Source organism: Schistocerca serialis, chromosome 9 (genome assembly GCF_023864345.2).
Source record: "Schistocerca serialis cubense isolate TAMUIC-IGC-003099 chromosome 9, iqSchSeri2.2, whole genome shotgun sequence".
In the NCBI taxonomy this organism is placed as follows: Eukaryota; Metazoa; Arthropoda; class Insecta; order Orthoptera; family Acrididae; genus Schistocerca; species Schistocerca serialis.
Window position 1 is genome coordinate 456,756,701 of NC_064646.1, and position 6,000 is coordinate 456,762,700.

The following is a 6,000-nucleotide window of genomic DNA, read 5'->3' on the forward strand; positions in this document are numbered from 1 at the left end:
GTACTTGCACTTCGTAACGGACAGCAGCCGAACATCAAGTCCACAGTTGCTGGATAAACAATGCATTTACGGAAAAAATATCAAGGTACACGGAAAACTAGAGTATTATAAGACCCGTTAGGTAGCGAGCAATAAAGGCGCTACGACGTAGCCAAAAGGCGGGGGGTCCAGGGAGTCTGCACCCTCCGTGTTACACCTGACCTAGGTGCCACGTATTTAAATTGAAAGATATTTCAATTTTCAGTCACGAAATATACGGTTGCGTATTGTCGATAATGCCGGCGATAGATTTGAACCACCAATGTATCGATAGCACAGTCGTCTATCGCCCAATCATACTTTAACAAAACTGAACTCAGGTAAGGCCAACAATGTACAATAGTCAATTTTGACTAATCAGTTCAGTTCTTACTTGCAGTGAAACTTAACGTAAGTGCTGCCATCTACTATTATTGTGCTGTGTGTGATGTGACATAATTTAAAAATCAGGTTACATAAATGCACTTGGATTTGCCTACGTCGCCCAAAAATCGCGTTGATGAATAAAAATATCGCCCAAATGGCGATGGTGGCATTTTTAAAAATTATCCGAAATTCTACCGTTACTAGTCCAAATTGCAAAATATGGCATAATCTGGTCACACGTGGGCCGTACTCACTTATGATAACCATTTTGATACAGCACGATGAGAAAGGGTTTATGGAGAGCGGAAGCGATATGTGATGACAGTACATTTTACAGTTCGTTGTCTGGAAAAGATTTTTTTATTTTTCAGTGGGCTGCTTGATTCTGAAAAGACAGAATAAGAAAATAACTAGCAGACAGAATAACTAAAATATATTTGATGTTACGGAAGAGCAAGGACGCCTAATTCATTTCCCCTTGTCTTTATTTATGATGTTACATTCGCAATCTGAGCACACGTACTATCCATAACCACACTTTAGCGCCAAGTCATAGTCAAAGATATGCGAATACAACACATTGGCTTATACTTCAGGTATTTCGTTTCCCACGAAGTGTTGGCAGACGATGCTGTGGCGTCTTCGGAGCGCGAGCTTCGCCAGTGCTATATCAGCACATCAGCTGAGCGAACGTTTTCTTCCTGCTACTAGTCTAATGGACAATGGCAACACCGTAGAATACGTTTGACAACTATGTGACCATCGATTTACGTTCTTGAGTGGTTCATAATTATGTTAGTAAATCCACTCGATATTTTTATGTCCTTTAAATTGTATTTGCTACGTGATTCGCACTGAAGATGTAGGAAATGTATGTTATTTGCTCTAGGAAGCACGTTCCAACAGAAATTGCTGCTTACATTGACATTTATGTTGCGAATTAGTCGTCTTATCCATCACATGGACAACGAGGATGCTCTGTTTCCCTGCAGTTGTTTCATAGCTTAGTGGTATTCTGTGTTGGTGGCGTTGCCAGTTTACATATTGTGCATGTAACACACAATAAAAGCGTTGGATGTCTACAGTGATTAGCCTACTTGAAAAACGTTTGTTCTCATCGTAATTTATGTAACTTGCGCTTCTACTGTCAATTTGACAATTTGTGGAATACCGTTTTACCTTGCTAGTCCTAGTTTCAAACATTGTCTGACTGAGAAAACGTAGGCATGAAGGAGTCAGTGAAAGCAATTATTCGCTATTATACCAAACTTTTGAATCCACTGGACACGAATTCTCTATATTGATTCGGAGAGTTTCGTTATTCCTCTTGTTATTTACTGTCTCAATGCTCTTGTTATTTCCTGTCTCAATGCCATCCGTGAGAATAAAATTAAAGGCAGTGGGATTAGGTTCCTGATCTATATACTGTGTATTAATATTCTGCGCTGCTACATAAATTTTGAAGGTTATATTCTTTACGTAAAACAGAGTATCGGTTTCAGTCCTAGGATCGACGATCAACTTCAGAAATAAAATTACAGAATAGTGGCATATCGATTATGGTTCCTCACCATCAACAATACTTGTTACCCATAGTTTTGTATTTGCTACTTGACCTTCGTCACCGTTTAGAGACAAACCTGATCTTTCCACAATGCCATTTTTCACTTGCTTCTTAGTATGTCCTATAATTTGGGTTTTTAGAGTAGTTCCCTAGTGGGTTTTCGGAGTTGCGCGGTTCGGTAGAATGCGGCCGCGAGTTCTCGAAATCTTTGTGTCAGCAGTTTCATTCCCGCGGCTTCGTGTGTGTCTGCCGTGGGGAATCGAGAGGGGACGTGTAATGCCCGTCGCAGTGCCCTATTCTGAGCTCTCTGCAGCCGCGCTATGTGCGACTTGGCTGCATATCCCCACACCGGACAGGCGTACTCGAATATCGGTGTTACTAAACAGCAGCAGAGCCTGACTCCAGTTGTCGCTGCGAGGCTGCTACTGCTCTTTAGCAGTGGATATAGCTCATTCAGCCTGGCACTTGCCTTATTTCTGAGATCGTTTATATGCGTTCTCCAGGTAAGGCGTTGGTCTAAAGTGACCCCCAGGTATTTCGCGGTTTCTTTTAACCACGGGATTTCACGCTGTGGAGCCTGAGTGTTGTGCTCTGTCTTCGACGGTTTGCAATGGATCGTTTGCCTTTTCTTTCGGTGATCGTGATCGCTTGTGTTTTATCGCTGTTTACTGTTATTCTTCATTCTTTGGACCATGTTTCAGTGTTGTTGAGGAGTGTGTCCTGTTGGTGCTGGTAGCAAAAAAGGCCGTGTCATCGGCATACTGGGCTGTGTGTGTGTGTGTGGGGGGGGGGGGGGGGGCAGTCGGTGTATCAGCTATGTACAAGTTGTACATCACGGGGCCTAACACCGAGCCCTGTGGGACACCAGCCCGTATGTCTCGTGTGCTCGACTTAGCAGTGTCTACTTTGACACAGAATGTACGATTAGGTAGGTAGCTGCGCAGTAGCTTAACGACTTGGCCGGGGAACCCTAATGTGTAAAGTTTGTGGAGTAGTCCAGTGTGGCACACACTGTCAAATGCCTTGGCTACATCGAGTAGCACTAGGCCACAGTAACCTTTCCGGTTGAAGGCTTCTGTGGCGGCTTCGACTGCTCTCATAAGATGTTGGGGTGCTGAGTGTTTGTTGCGAAATCCGAACTTGAATTGGGGGAGCATTTCTTCTCTACGTATGTATCGTTCGATGTGAACCAAAAGGAGGCACTCGTAAAGTTTACTGAGAGTTGCGAGTAAACTTATGGGACGGTGGTGCTGGGGAAAGAGGGGATCTTTTCTAGGCTAAGCGATAGCGACCACTTCGGCGTGTTTCCACTACTTCGGGAATTTTTGTGTTCGCGTGATCTCGTTGAATATTTTTGTCAGTTTTTCTATCGCTAGCTGGGGCAGGTGTTTTAGCAGTTCATTGGTGAGGAGGTCATGACCTGGGGCTTTCTTTGTGGGTAGAGATCTGATGGCTTTTGCTACCTCCTCGGTTGAGAAGGCAGGTATATCGTCAGCGACGTCATCTTCTGCTGCGAGAAATGCAGTTAGCTGTTCTCTGACTGTTCCCTCATGTTCTCGGTCTTGCGCCTCTGCTGGGGTGAATTGTTTCTCGAAGACATCGGCGAGTGCGTTGGCTTTATCTTGGGCGCTGAACACTAGTCCTCTCTCGCCATGCAGAGCCGGCATCCTAGGGCGTCTTTTAGTGAACTGCTTGGTGGCTTGCCAGAGGCTGTTATCCTGCACTTTGAGAGCCGTGAGGCGGTTTGACCATTGCTGGTTTCTGTGCTCAGTGAGCGACGCCTTAAGCTCTCTTTGTAGGCGGTTGAACAGCCTCCTGGTTATCGGATTTCGCGTCAGTTTCCATTCCTTCGCGATGCTGTTCTTGTGCCTAATCTGGGCAAGCAGCTTGGGTGGCAATCGCGGTGTGGGAGGTGGACTGGGAGGGGGGTTGGGTGTAGCGCCCTTTGCTGCTTGCAGGATTGCGTCGGTGAAATTTCTCAGCGTTTGTTCGATGTTGTCCAATGAGAGCGGGGTGTTGGTGAAGTCTACTTTTACTCTTTCTTTGAATTGTTCCCAAATGGTACTTCTGTGTGTGAGTAATCGCTGGGTAGGCGGCAGCCATCCGCCCACGTCGATTTCAAAGATTACAGGATTGTGGTCGGATGACATTTTGTTCAGTGAACTCGCGGCCACAAAACCTGCGAGACCTTTCGTAACAGCTATGTCGAGGACGTCCGCTCTGTTGCCGTTCAGGGGAAATGTGTGGGTTCCTCAGGGCCCCACACATGAAGTTGGTGGATGCGCGCGACTCTTTTCAGTTGTCGACCCGCTCTGTTTGCACACATGGAGTGCCAGTCTGTGTGTTTTGCGTTGAGGTCTCCCCCAACTACGAGCTTGCCCCTGATTTGCCCTAGTTTTACGATGTCGTCTTCTTCTAAGGTGCGGGTGGGAGGTCGGTATGCCGCAACCACGGTTACTGGACCTGTGGTTGTCGCTACCTCGATTACTACTGTTTCCAACTGCTTCATGTCAGGTAGGTGTACTTGGTGGTGTGGAATCCCCCTTTTAATGTAGATTGCTACCCCGCCCCCTGCAGTTGGTCGGTCTCTTCTGTAGCTCAGATAATTTGGTGCCTTTACTAGAACTCCTTGCTTGAGATGAGTTTCAGACACCATGCATACGTCGATGTTTTCGTCGTTCAGGAACTGCCTGAATTCCAGTGCCTGTTGGACGAGGCCGTTGGCGTTAAACGTACAAAATCTGAGTCCCTGCAGAGCTGGCGTAGTCATCGTGGGGTTTCGTGCTGCCTGACTTCGCAGCTTGCCGTGAGGGCCTAACTGCCGAACTGATTTCGGCAAACAGTTTTTCGAAGGTCTGTGTCATCTTTTGCATTAGTCTGTCTATCTGTCTGATGACTTCGGTGAGGGCTGTGGTGAAGTGTGTCATGGGTGAGTTTCCATGTACGTTAGCATGTGTTTTGGGAGCCTGTTTGGTTCTGTTGTTGTTTTTGTGGGGCTGGGTTCTGGTGTTAGTGCTTTTGCGTATGACTTGTGCCTGTCAGTTTGAGCTGTTTGTGAGTGTTTGTGTTTTGGCGCGTGGTCTGGTGTCTGGAATGTTTTGTTTTTCTAGTGTTTGTTCGGTGCTGCGGTTTCTGGGGTCGGTTAGTTTGTTGTGTTGCGTGTTTTTGTCCTGTTTTGGTTTCCTGTGGAGTCGTTGATGATTTTGCCTTGTCTTCTGTCCCACGCCCTTTTCTGGACGGGGCAGCCGTGGTAGCTGGCTGTGTGGCCGCCTCCACCGTTCGCACACATCAGGGGGTCTCCTGGTTGCCTAGTACAGTCCCTGGATGCGTGGTCCCCCGCACAGCGGACGCATTTCGGCGGCACTTCGCAGTCAGCGTTAACGTGCCCTATGATCTGGCAGTTACAGCACTGCACTGCCCTTGCTTTCTGCTTCAATGTTTCGGGCGTGACTGTGAGGGACATCAGGCGTCTTTCATGGAATAGTTTTCGATGTTGGGGCGTGTACATGAGTGTTGCGAGGTACATTGGGTTACGGACGCTTGACCCATGCTTCTGCACTGACCGCACGTCGTAGCCTTTTGTTGGTATAGCCTCTTTGATATCAGCAGGGTCTGTGCGGACGGGGAAGCCTCTGAACACGCTTTTGAGTTTATTCCTCCTGTTGGGAATGTGTAGTGTGGTATTTTGTTGTTCTTGGGTGTCTCTTTGATTTTGGTGTAGTCGTCTAGTGTTTTCGTGGTGATTTTAATTTTGTTACCTCCCGCTGATTTGGCTTCGAAGTGGTTTTCTCCCACAGCGGTTGTGATAAGGTTGTACAGTTGTTTGTATGTCTCTGTGAAGGTCGCTACTATGGGGGGTAGTTTCGTGTGTTTTTCTTGTTGTTTGTGTGTGTTTTGTGGTTGGGGGAGGTCTGGGGTTTCTTCTCCGTCTCCCAGTAGGGAGAATCTGTTCTCTGTGGCGCTTAGGCCGACCGGAGGCGGGGTCGCCGTGGCGCGAGCGGTTTTCCGCGCGAGCTGGAATTTCTCGCCAT